General features: G+C 46.0%; 1 protein-coding gene across 1 annotated transcript in view; it reads left to right on the top strand.

The window, feature by feature from the left end:
• The window catches only part of FOXO3 (forkhead box O3), a 127,301-nt gene extending 121,123 nt beyond the window's left edge, over nucleotides 1–6,178 (top strand). The window contains exon 4 of the mRNA XM_021693687.2: nucleotides 1,369–6,178. The gene's annotated coding sequence lies outside the window, so the exon portion shown is untranslated. The remainder of the gene's footprint in view (nucleotides 1–1,368) is intronic.
• Nucleotides 6,179–13,852: the final 7,674 nt, after the last annotated feature.

Genomic DNA, 13,852 nt, shown 5'->3' with positions numbered 1-13,852 from the left:
TGTTCCTGCTCTCGCTCTCTCTCTCTCTGTTAAATAAATAAATAAAATCTTTAAAAAACAAAAAAAGATTTTATTCATTTGACAGAGAGAGACACAGCGAGAGAGGGAACACAAGCGGGGGGAGCGGGAGAGGGAGAAGCAGGCTTCCCGCCAAGCAGGGAGCCCGATGTGGGACTTGATCTCAGGACCCTGGGATCATGACCTGAGCCGAAGGCAGACGCTTAACGACTGAGCCACCCAGGCGCCCCTGTTTTGTTAATTCCTTTAGCTACATCTCTGTGAGTATACTTTTTTTAGTCCTTTAACTTTTCTGGGCTCAGAGGTCTCAGGAAGTCTGCTCAGACATGTAAATTCAGATGGTCTGAGAGGACCTCTTTTGTGCCTCACCATTGAAGACTGTTGAAGGCAAAATAATAATAAATTGTTAACTGTTAAAGGGATGTTTTGTGGGAGGGTTTTTTGGCCATATGTGTGTGTTAGATAATTTTTTTTTTCTCTGCAGACTTTTAATATTAAAAAAAAAAAATCCCACACAGCCCATTTAGAGATAACTTACTCCTTTAATTAAAGCGAGGAAAGTCAAGATGATCTCCATCCAGCAGTGCAGACTGCGTAAGCCTTTGTGGAAAATGGCCATTTCAACTCCCCTCGTATTGATGGTAAACAAGGTCGGTTAGTTCATATAGCCAGTGGGAGAGAACCAGAAAGGCATAGGCTGGTCTGCTTAGGGTGACCAACTTTTCTCGTTTCAGCTTGAAAGTTCCATGTCCCAGGATACCCCTCAATCCAGAAGTCTAGAGCAAAATCCCATCTGCACCCTGACTGACTTGACTTACTTTTAATGGGGCACCTGGGTGGCTCAGTCAGTTAAGCGTCTGACTCTTGGTTTTGGCTCAGGTCATGATCTCAGAGTCATGAGATTGAGCCCTACATTGGGCTCTGCACTCAGCATGGAGTCGACTTCTTCTCCCTCTGCCCCCTCTCACCCATCACGTGTGCGTGCACATGCACTCTCAAATCAGTCAATCAATCAATCTTAGAGATACTAAAAAAAAAGGAAGGGCCTACTAAAACACCCCTAACCTGCCTTTCTTTTTAACCTCCCAAGATGAATGACCTCATTTCCTCTAGGCTTTTTCAACTTGAGAGCATCTTGTAATCAAGCCCAGAAATACGGTAAGTAGTCTCCATGCTTTGTCCTTAGGTTTTCAGACCTTTGAAGCTAGTGTAGCAAAACAGCTTTCCTGTGAGTACCCTTAGTTCGGAGGTGAGGTGAGGAGACAGGAGGCTGGTGAAGTATGACCCGGAGGTGCCTACAATTGCTTTTTGAATGTCCTTAATCATCTTTGGTTTTCTTTTCTCCTGCAGACCCTCAAACTGACACAAGACCTACAGAGAAACCCTTTGCCAAATCTGCTCTCAGCAAGTGGACAGTGATACCGTTTACAGCTTAACACCTTTGTGAATCCCGCACCATTTTCCTAACCCAGCAGAGACTGTTAAAGGCCCCTTACCCCGGGTGAAGCACTTACCCTTGGAACAGAACTCTCTATATAAAGTATGCAAAATCTTCCTTGTACAGGGTGATGAGCCACCTGCCAGCGAAGGACAGCACCCTGTCAGCACCACCCACCCTCGTTCAGAGCACACCGTGAGCTCCTGTTGGCGATTCTGTGGCGTATTCATATCACGATGGGTTATGGGATGTTTTAAGTGTCGTTTTTGTGTTTGTTTTCCTTTGACTTTGAGTTTTTCACATGCATTAACTTGCAGTATTTTTATGTTAAAATGTTAATCATCCTTCCCCTGGCAAATTTAAAAACAGAAGGAAAATGTTGTACCAGTTACTATTTCTAGCTTTGGGCATCACAAGCATTTGAGCCCTTGGAACTCCATAAACTAACAAATTACATAAACCAGAGGGGGATTTTCTTTCTTTTGTTTGGTAGAAAACTGCTTTTCTAAAAACTGAACAATGGCACAACTCTTTGCCGTGCGCACCAGTCCAGGACTGACCCCTGCATAGGCCCAACGAATGGAGTGCTGCATGCGACCCAGTGTGTTTTCGTTCTGAGTGAGGGGTCGGGGGGGGGGGGGGGGGGAGAGACCCCCAGCTCCTGGTCTGCAGTTGCCAGAGCAGTCGGGCCTCTGGTCTCCTGGCATTATCCTCAGCTGATGCAGTGAATAGTGATGGTATGCGGGTTAGAAATTAGGATCTTTTCAAGAAAGAAGTCAGCTCAGCTGCCCACTCATTGCCAAATGCCACTAAAGGATTTAGTTTTAAGGAGAAAAGAAAAAGAAAAGTAGTCCTGTTTCGCTTTGCAGAAGAAATGAACTTACAGGTGAGCATTAAGCCTATAATGAGAAATGTGTGAAAAGTACAAACCAGAGTCACTATTTTCCTAAAATACCCTTGATTATTTTCAGCCTTGCTGTGTATAATCAGATCTACTAGACATGTATGAGTGAGAGGCAATAGCATACAAACTGATTTTTATATATATACACACACACAATCTAATATATATATAAAAGCTTAGATTGTAATTGTACAAGTGACACAATGGAAGTACAAGATAGGGCAGTTTTGACATTTTTTTTCCCTCCACCTTTCTGCTTCTATGGATTTCATTTTGTTTTGTTTTCAAAAAGTTATGGTGCTGTATAGTGCTTTCTGTTGAACCTGGAAAGTGGGATTATATTAGTTACCCTCTTTGGTAGGCAGAATAGTTGGGAACACCTTAGGTACATATGAAAAACTGGTGTAATGAAGCTCTGATTAGCACAGCATATGCATACTTCTCCAAAGTGATATATGAAGACTCTTTTCTTTGCATAAAAAGCATTAGGTATATAAATGTATAAATAAATTTTATCATGTACAGTACAAAAATGGAACATTCTGCATGGACGTTAGGAATACAGGCTAGTATTTCAGCACAGACTTCCCTGCATGAGTTCTCGCTGACGCTTGCACCGTGCAGTGGGCACTGACTCCCTCCCACCAACACAGACGTGCCACCCGACCCCTGCACCTACCACTGGCCACCAGGGGACCCCTTGTGCACCTTCACTTCATAATTCCTCTGGGGGTGATAATGGTGGTGATAACAGCTCCTAGCATAATGAAAGTTCCATTTGGTATTGTCACACATCTCTCCCGCCTCGCTTGGGTTGTCATGTTTGAGTGATGGCCCTGTTGATTTCACCCTGCCTTTTACTGAATCTGTAAATTGTCGTGCAATTGTGGTTATAGTAGGCCTGTAGCGTATCGCCTTTTCTAAACTGCTACACGTTTATAATCTTCATTTTAAAAGTATGTATAATTTTTAAAAATATGTACTCTATTCACGTGGTCTGCTTGTCAGTGAGACAGACTTTTGCTTACTGTATTCCTTTATAATAATGCTAGCCACTTCCTTGACTCTTTGGTAGTCTCCTGCACGCAAGAACTGCCCAGTATCATTGAAAGGAGGCTGCCTGTCTGGGTTCCTAGGTCATGCTGCCCTGGTGGGGGTGCCGATGGGACTCAGCTGCAGCAGCCGCAGGGAGGGAAAGGTGAAGGAAGGTCAGATACAAGGAGAATCTGGAGTGCTTACAGCATGAGGGCCCTGAGAATTTCTCTCCTGAACGCAAAGAAACAGCAAACTAACAAAATAGCTAATTTGCCTTTGCAGTTTTATAGACCCTGGGAGCTACTTTGGGAGTAAGAAAAGCAACTCTCAAATATGTTTCAACTTTAAAATGTTGACTTCCTTTCAGACATGTGGCATCTCATTTATTCTCCTTTTTTCTCAGTGTTTGTTAAATTTCAGGCAGAATGTCTTACAAAATGTCCTAGAACCAGATTATAATTTAATTGAAAACAGCTGAGGGAGGGACAGAGGAGGTCTGAGAGCAGGGCAGCCACAGAGCACATCAGGAAAATGGAGGGGGAGGGGTGCTTTGAATTTGTTGGGTTTTTTGTTTCTTAATAATGCAAATAGCGTCTACTTGTAGAGCATTGTGGAGAGCTGAGGTCAGGACAAAGTCAAGTGCCAGCGTCAGTTTCGGGAGGGAGCTGGAATAGTTAGGCCCATCCAGGATCACAGCAGCACCACTCTCAGCCTTGGCCACTGCCGGCTGACTGTCCACCCAGAGGCCTGACACCCCCCACCCCCACCCCTCACCCCCGCACTCGCCAGGTTCTGCGGTGGCCAGACAGGGCAGAGATGCAGCCTAAGACCTCCGCCTCTTACACTGAGACTCTGCTCTCAGGAAGGGCCAACTGTTGGCCGCCGTGTGGAGTTCTCATTGTCATGGGTCCCTCACAGTAAGTTTTCTGATCTGGAGCATCTCGGTGGAATACTTGCCTCCAGGGGCCTGGCAGCTGTAATGTTTGCATCCTGATGAGAACTATTCCAGGTTATCTTCAGCCTCTAAATAAGCTGCTCTAGGGAGCCTTCCACTTTTAATGGGAAATTAGAAGAGTAACTAATGTTGAAAACATGACATGCACTCTTGGGTTCTGCTGTTCTCTCTTCAGGCTCCAGCACCAGATACCTTGTACCAAAGTTAGAAAAGAGCTTTATCATCAGCCTTCTCTGTCCTGGTGTGAGAGCTGCCTGCCAGGTTCAGCTCACCCATTAACTGTGAATGAAGCTGAGCTCGATCTACTTTATTGCATCCTCTGCAATAGGATGATTGCTGAAACATAGATTTTTTAAAAATTTCAGAAGTTTGTCTTTCCTGTTAACGGGAGGATTGTGCAAGTGGACAGTGATACCGTAACACACACGTGTGATGCAAGGTGGGCTGTGTGTGTGTGTGTGTGTGTGGTGTTGAGTTTGGGTATTCTGTGTGTGGCACTTGAGCACCCTGAGGGGAGGACCTCACGACTCACAGCTCAGGACAGCTCTGCCCAGTCTCAGGGTGCCCTTTCAGGTGGCTTCCGATCTTATTGAAGACAGTAGGGACAGACTTGGCCTACACCCAGTGGACCCCGCTTATGGAAAGAGGACTGTTGGAATCTCTTGGGGAGACTGTCAAGAGTAAAGCGGTCAGACAGCCAGTCCTGTGTCACATGCTAATGCCATGGGCTGCTAGAGGGAAATGGGAATGTCACCCTTTCCCTCTGAACGCAGAAGCAAAACCCTGATAGCTCTAACTCTGATTTCCTTTTTCTTGATGTATTTGGGGAACATGTATGATTAGGCATACTGTTGTATTTTTTGACTTAGCAGAGTTTTTTGTAGAAATGCAATCACTGGCAAAGAGGTACGAAAAAACCAGCCTGTCCTGAAGACTGGGGGCAGCAGGGGCAGTGAGGGGATAGTGAAGGCCTTGCGAAATCCTGTCTGCACACGAGATCGTAACGCAGACGCCCAAGGAACTGAAAAGAGTATATCCTATTTGATCTAAATCTTCGGTGGATAACATTTTATGCAGTTCGAATGAATGAAATATTTTCCTCTTGTTTAATTTTGTGTGTATTCTTCTGTGAGGAATGATTGGTTCTGAGGCCTCTGCCACACTCCAGAATTATTTGTGTGGCTGCTTTTAAAAAACTATGTGTCTGATCACTTATTTCTCTAAAATTATCTCATTGCCTGGCAATCAGTCTTCTCGTGTATACTTGTCCTAGCACATTATGTACACAGGAAATGTAAACAGATGTGAAGGAGGACCAGAAAAATAAGTTAATATTAAAAAAATATATTGTACGTTTTGGCTTCACATGTTTAACTTTTTTTAAGAAAAAAAAGTTGCATGAGTGGAAAAAAAAATCTGTATACAGTATCTGTAAAATTGTCTTACCTGTTTCAGTTTCTTGCTCATGCCCCATTCAAACTAGAATTAAATATGGTGCATGGCCATATTCAAACACCTAAGAGTCCAGCAATTGGTACTTTGGTTTGAAGCACCTCATCCTTTCTTTCCAAGCGAACACTATCATATTGCATTCTTGCTGAGGATTTTGTCCAACCATTTGTTGCCATGAATTAACTCTACCACCTCTCTTCTCAAGAATCAAAACCAGTTTGATTTGGGAATCTTCCCCTTTCCAAATGAAATAGAGATGCAGTACTTAACTTTTCTTGGTGTTTGTAGATATTGCCTTGTGTATTCCATTTAAAACCGTAATCTAGTTTGTAAAAGAGATGGTGACGCATGTAAATAAAGCATCCGTGACACTCTGTCTCACTCCAAGAAGTCTTTTGTTCTCCTTTCTCCTTTAACTCCAGACGTGAAAGGGCTGCATTTCTGTCAAGGTCTTCCTGTGGAATGACTTCACAGGCTGGGACAGGCACAAAGCTGAGAGCCTCTGTCATGAGCTCTCTAAACCGAATGATCTAGCAAACTTTCTCTCCAGCCAACTTGTGAGCTCCACAGACAACCAGTTTAATAAAAGCAGATCAGATCTATGGCCTTGTTCGTGGTGGCTGATAATCACTTTGGTGTGCATGGTGTCATGTTGCCCAGGTGGGGCTTTTAGGTAGGGAAGCCGGATTTAGACTCTCTGCCTTCGCTGAGTGTCAGAGATTTTGACCTATCAAAACTTTGACCCTAATAAGGTCCCCCTCATGTGAGTGCCGTGGATGAACATCGGTCATCGACAGAGCCCTCCTGCACATTGAAAATCAGGCACAATATTTCAGGCCTCTGGTGGCAACAGCATAAATATTTCCTCCATGTGTTCATTTAGGGCCTCTCAGTCAAGTGAGGAGAAACTCCACCCTATTGTAAAACTATCCCTCATAGCCTGGGTGGTATTTTTCATTTTAATAGACGTAGGCATTATTCCACTTTTAGAAACTCCCCAGTATTGGGTTCAAAGTCCCAAGGAACATGATGGACTCATTTCAGATCAAGTGAGTAAATATTTTAAAGTTTGCCCTTCGGAAAAAAAAATAATAAAGTTTGCCCTTTGAGATAAATTTTATATTGGTGGAGCGTCATGCTTTCCTAAGTGTCCTTTCCATGGTTTTAATTACCTATGAAGGTAAAACCTCACCATCTTCTACACCAAAGCCAACTGGGAGAAGGTATTCCATTTGAGAGTGCTTCTCAGTTTTGATTTTGTTTCCCAAAAGATTAAAGATGGAAACCTAATACTAGTTATAAGATTCTCAATAGAGCCTTCTCCCAAACCAAGTAAAAATTCAACCAAAAACTAATTAAAGTTAATGATCAACAATTACTAAGTCAAGTGTGGCAGTGGGCCAGACACTGATGAGCACCAGAAGAACCAGGACCTGGGCCCTGCTCCCATGAGTTTATATTCTAGGTGTAAGTGTCTGCTCCACTTTGATGAATAAAGGGCTAACTCTTGCTGACTCCCTGCTTCAGCTTCTTGTTTAGAAGAGGAAGGATTTGGACTAATCTCTGTAACACCTTAGGGATTTGATTTTGCAAATAAAATTCAAGTAATGAGGGCAAACCTTTAAGCTAGCAAATCTGACCTGCGGCAACCCAGTCACCCATAGCACAGCTAGAGTACAGGGCTGAAAGGTAAAGGAAGGTAGACTTCAGAGCCACTGTCTTCACCCTCTCCCAGCACAGCCAGGCCCCTGGGACATGGAAAAGTAGGGAGATGGCTCTGGGGTAAGGGTAGGCAATGAAGGGGGGAGCGTGGCCAGGGGAGCATGTTGGAAGTGTGGGGGTAAAGAAAGGAGCATTCAGAAGGAGACCCACCCTAGCTCTGCTTTTATCTCCATCTAAGAGAAGCAATGGTGCTGGGTCTGAGGACTAGACACCTTTGGAACTGGAGGAAGAGGAGGCCCTCCCCTGGATTTTCCGATTTTGAATGTTAAAAGAGGAAAGCCATCGGCAATATGTAAGACCTGAGAAAAATCGTGCGTGTGTGGTTCTGCCTAGTGTCTGTCATGTAATAATGGCTCAAACCTGCACTTTTGCCTGCCTTCTCTGAGGACTTTCTAGAAACACTACAAACATGCCCACTCCCACTCAGGGAAGAAAAATGTCGACGCCCTTCTTATATTGACACAGGACCTCCTCTGAATCCCACCTTCATCCATCTCAGCAGCACCTGCTATGGGCAGGCACGGTCTTTGTCCCAGACAGATGGGCATAAAGGGCTGAAGTGAAATGTAGGGCTGATGGCATGAGTTCTTGTGTGGATGAATCCTACCAACGCTACTAAAGGTATGATGGAACAGAGGAAGTAAAGCCGTGGGAGCCCAGAGGAAGGGAACGTTTGAGGGGAAAGGCAGAAATGGGTTGGGTTTTCTAGCCCAAGTGAAGAATCGCAGGGACAGAGGTGGCAGGAAAGATTGGAACATATCTGGGAAACAGTGAGTAGTGGATTTGTTTGGGGCTTAAAGAGGTCAAAGATCAGTGAGAAGTCAGGCAAGAAAAGTGGGCTGCCAGAAAATTCCAGAACAGTGGCTTGGACTCTGATAGTGGAATGGGAAGAGAGCAGGGCAGGGAGCTGTTTCGAGTGGGCCTTGAGAAAGGGCACACTGTGGGAGGTGGATCCTAGGAGCAAGATGTTGAGGAAACGAGAAGTCATGGTTTTTCTGGAACTATTTTCACAACATGCTACCCACAGAAAATGATGACGTGTATTGCCTACTGGGATGACAGAGGAAGCTGCTCCTGGTCCCAGGTGTCTTGACAGCCACAGGCCCTAGAAGCTGCCCCAAGGGCTGACAGATCAATAGCTCTCGGCATCCTTATGACTTTACAACTGAGGTAAGAGCCCTGATCTAGTGGAAATCACAAAAAACTTGGTGAAATCTGGGGGACACAGGCAAGGGACTTTGGCTTTCAACTCTTTTGTACAAGTTTAATTTATCAAAGTGCAAGTGTGTTACTTTTATAAAGATAAATAGTTTCATGCCAGGACCCATCCCCAGAAGACAAATGTCCATTGTACTTGGCAATTGGGTTATGGAATTTTTTGTCAAAATTATCTTCATTTTGTTGCACTGTATTTTTAAATATTTTGAAAGGTAATGCATTCACATGAGCCAAGGTGGAAAGGCCGGCTTTGAGTCCTCTTTTAAGACTGTAAGGAATAAGGAGGGGCGCCTGGGTGGCTCAGTCGGTTAAGCGCCTGCCTTCGGCTCAGGTCATGATCCTGGAGTCCCGGGATGGAGCCCCGCATCGGGCTCCCTGCTCGGCGGGAAGCCTGCTTCTCCCTCTCCCACTCACCCTGCTTGTGTTCCTCTCTCGCTGTGTCTCTCTCTGTCAAATAAATAAATAAAATCTTTAAAAAAAAAAAAAGACTAAGGAATAAGGAATAAGGTGGGATAAGGGTATTAGGGTGTAAAAGTGGAGATAATTAGGTAGCAGTACCATGTAAAAGGAATCTGACTGATAAGTGAATAGTATCACTGCAAAGTTGTATCTTTGTAACTTCAGATTTCCATAATTTCATCCTCTTAACATCTTGAATATCAGTATAGGAAATACCTAGTCAGAACAAAGGAATATTATGCATCAATTAAAACAATAATTATGGAAGTTATTAATATATATAGAAAATGCTCATATCAGATCCACTCTTAGAAATGTAATTATTGCTGTCATATTATAATTTATATATTAACATAAGAAAAATAAAGAGCAGAATAGAAATAGTACTGCCAGGGTAAACTATGACTGGGGACAGGTCCTAAAAGGAAAAAAGCAAAAATTGAAATAATTCTTGTGTCCGGACACTTTGACCTCAACACTGCACTTAGGACCTCAACTGTTGCCGCCGTGAACTGTTCCTCAGTTGCTCCTCCAAATGCAAAGTGGAGGGCACCTGAGTCATCTGCTTGGAGCCCCATTGGCAGGGGCATCAGGAACCATGTCCTGCTCCAGTAGGGGAGGAGGGGCCCTTCTCCCACCGAGATGCGCCTACTGGGTAACTCCTTCAAGTAGGAAGGGGACTTGTCCCCAGAAGACAAATGCCCTTTTATCTGGCAATTGGGTTACGAACATTTTTGTCAAAATTATCTTCGTTTTGTTGCACTGTATTTTTAAATACTTTGAAAGATAGTTCATGCACAAGATTCAAAAGCCGGAAAGCATATAGATACACACAGGAAATGTTTTCTTCCCATCCCTGTCTAGTTCTCTGCCTCGTTCCCCTCACTTCAGAGTTTACTGCTCATCCTTCCAGAATTTCTTATGCACCTACAAGCAATAAAAACACAAATTCTTATTTTCCCCCCTTTTTTTTATTTTTTAAAAAAGATTTTATTTACTTATTAGAGAGAGAGAGAGCATGAGCAGGGGGAGGGGCAGATGGAGAGGGAGAAGCAGACTCCCCGCTGAGCAGAGAGCCCGACTCGGGGCTCCATCCCAGGACCCCGGGATCATGACCTGAGCTGAAGGCAGATGTTTGAGCCTTCCAGTGCATTATACACACTGTCAGGCATCTTACTTTGTTAATAATTTTCTTAGACATAGAGAAAATATACGTACATAGAAAGCCTCCTCATTTTTATAGTTACATAGTATTCCATTGTATTATTGTATCATAGCTCATAGAACCAGTAGTCCCCTATTGATAGACAACATTGTTTCTAAATGCTTGTTATTATCAGCAACACTGCAGTCAATAATCTCATACATATATTACATACACATGTAAGAATCTCTGTAGGATTAATGCCCAAACTTGGAATTGCTGGGCCAAAGGATATACATACATTTGGGATTTTAATAGAGATTGACCAAATTGCCCTCCAAGGTACCAAGTCACATCACCAACAATATGGGAGAACTTCTGTTTTCCCACATCCTCATATTTTTAATATTTTAAAAATTAAATTGCAAGTCTGTCTTTCCCTCTCCCCCTCCAAGCTTCTTTAAGTCCTACCTAAGGGGCTGAGGGCCTGGTGAGAGGGAGGGGAGCAGGTGGGAGAGGTTCAGGGAGACAGGCAGCCTGGCGACTGCTGGGGAGGGAGGAGGAGTTCTCGGCACTCACAGTTGAGCACCCATCCTTGTGCACGCTGGGGATCATGCTGCCAACCTGTCCATCCAGTCTGGCCACGGGCTACACCCCTCATGCCACCGGCTTGGACCGCCCAGCCTCAGGGTCAGCAGCCTGACCTCGCAGCTGTGCTCCCTCACCTCCCAGAATTCCAGAGGGGAGCTATCACCCGAAGGAAACAAGTCTGGTCTCTTTGGCACCAAACCACACACCTAGACCTATTCATAGCAAGATTGCACAACCAGCTGGAGAGCAGCCCAGCTGGTCATGGGGAGAGTGGGGCCACATGTGGGCCAGACCCTGACCCATTGGTGCCCCAGGCTGGCCTTCCAGCTTTCAGAGCAAGGCTGTCCCTGGGGGGTTCGGTGACCTCAAAAGTCTGACTGGCTTCTCCTCCTCAGTGGGGGAAACCTGCTCCTCCAAAGGAAAGGCTCTAACACTCTCCTGTAGGCTGCTGCTCCATGAGCCCTCCTTTGGCCCTACTGTGCAGGTGGGCACCTGGGGTAGGAGGGGGGGGGGCCTCTCCTTAGTTAACACAGAAACCAGGAGGCAGGCTTTTACACAAGAGGAAACTGAGTCACTTAATGACTAAGCCCTTTATGTCTCTGTAGGGAGCCAGTATCATGGAGTAGGAGAGGGAAACTCAACTTTGGAATGGGACAGATCTTGATCTGCATCCAGCCCTGCCTATTCTCTAGCTGAATGACGATAGATGAGTCAGTTAACTTCTCTGGGCCTCTGTTTTCTCTTCTGTGAAATGGGAACAAGGCCGTCCATGTTGTGAGTTGTGAGGATTACCTGAGAGCGAGCCAGTGAAGTTGCAGCCTGCTTCCACATCGACAGAAGACCCTCGTCAGAAGTTCTCTCTCTTTATACACAGCCCATTGGCCCACACACTGCGGGGTGTGGGATTTTTTTTTTTTAATTGAAGTGTAGTTGGCACACAATACTGCAATGGTTCCAGGTGTACAACACGGTGATTCAACAAGTTTGTATGTTAGGCTGTGCTCACCACAAGTGTAGCTACGGTCACTCCGCAACGCTGTTACAATTCCATTGACTATATCCCCTACGCTGTGCCTTTCATCCTTGTGACTTATTCATTCCCTAACTGAAAACACGTGCCCCCCACTCCCCCTCACTCCCCTTCACCCACCTCTCCTGTCTTCCCACCTTCTCCCCTCCCGCAAACCATCAGTTTGTTCTCAGTTTTTATAGGTCTGATTCTTTTTGTTTGTTTGTTTGTTCATTTGCTTTGTGTGGGGTGTTGGTTTTCATCATATAAAAATATAAAGCAAACTTTGACATATTAATGAACCCCATCCGTGTAATTAGATTGCGTAGTAATTACGCATAAAAGGTAACAACCAACTTGTAAGGTTTTCCTGCTCTCGGTTTCTTTGAAGTCGTTTGGGATCTGTGGGCAGCCCCATGTGCACGGTCCATGCTGTGTACCATTTAGTCATCATCATTATCACAAAGAGCTCAAATGTCATGGCAAGAGTGTTGGAAGACTTGTTTCTGGTCCTGGCTCTGCCACTAAACACCGTGTGGCCTTGAGGGCGTCATTTTCCCCCCTCTCTCTGGCCTTCAGTTTCCCCATCTACAAAGTCTACTCCATGAACATTCCATACTTCACAAGGCTATCATGATGAGCCCAGATGCGGAGCACACATTTTACAAACCACAAAGCAAGTACAGAACCACAGACGCTTTTTTGAGTCAGGAAGTTGGCAAATGTTAATACATTCATTTTCCAGAAGGGAAACGGAGGCAGAGTCCAAAGTGGGCTTCAAGGCTCATGGTTTCTGGCTACAAGCCAGCCCTCCGCCTGGGGCCTCCAAAGCCACACAGGCCCAGAGAGCCTGGGGCGAGAGCTGGGGTCCAGCGCCCCTAAGGAGGCGAGGAAAGAACTGGACAAAGGGGAAAGCCTGGCCGAGAGAACGGGGAGCAGAGGCCGGGCGGGGGGGTTCGGCAGGGAGAGTGGGGAAGGGGCAGCTGGCCGCCCTCCGCCCTCCGCAGATGTCAGCCCTAGAGCCCCGCTGGTGTTGCCGTGAGTCTCTCCAGTCTCTGTCCTCAAGAAGTGGAATGACACAGGCGCTACAGGGGCCCAGCTGGAAGGTCTCTCGGACAAACACTGGACGCCAGCCCCATCCCCGGCTAGTTCCAGGGGTACAAGGAATGGCCGCGGGCTGGGGGCTGCGGGCGTAAGGACCGGAACCTGTCGGCGGTGTGCGCGTGCGCGAGCGCGTGCGCGTGCGCCTGCGTGGAGGGCGGGAGGCGGAGGACGAGGCCTCAGAGTTGCAGTCTCCAGGATGGGCCGAGATGGCGTTGCCTCATAGGCAGACTCCTTCCTGCCCAGGGCCTCCCGGTTGCCCCAATGGATGTTCGGAGAAGAGCTGAGTTAAAGAGAACCTCCCAGTGTGGTTTGAAGCTTCTAATTGCCGCGTTTGTACCTCCCTGAGTGTAAAGGCTCGGGCCCACCTCCCTGGACTCGGCTCTGCCCAGGGCTAGCTCCGCTCTGGGCGAGTAAGAGGAAACGTCCAGCGCTGCGGCTGCCCCTCAGGCCCGATTTTGTACGTTCAGAAGCCACTTGTTCACGACGGAACTTAAAGTAGGTTTAACTTTTACAACAGTAAAAAGTCTAATAAAACAAGCATGATGAGAAAACACTCCTTTGCAGGAGCCTGTGGACTGCGGCTTGCAAGGCCCCTGGTGCAGTGAGCAGCGGCATATGGACTTCGGGGTCAGACATGGCCGTGGAGCCGGTCCTCTCCACTCGCCATCCGGTGCCTTGTCTGTTTCCTGGGGATAATAATAATACCTCCCTTTAGGATTCTTACGAGGATTAGCTAAGTCATACCAACACCTACTTATTTATTTACCCTGTAATTCAACATGTGCTTACTGACACTCCCCCCC

The sequence above is a fragment of the Neomonachus schauinslandi genome, chromosome 8, assembly GCF_002201575.2.
Source record: "Neomonachus schauinslandi chromosome 8, ASM220157v2, whole genome shotgun sequence".
NCBI lineage: Eukaryota > Metazoa > Chordata > Mammalia > Carnivora > Phocidae > Neomonachus > Neomonachus schauinslandi.
This window is presented reverse-complemented; position numbering and strand designations above follow the sequence as displayed.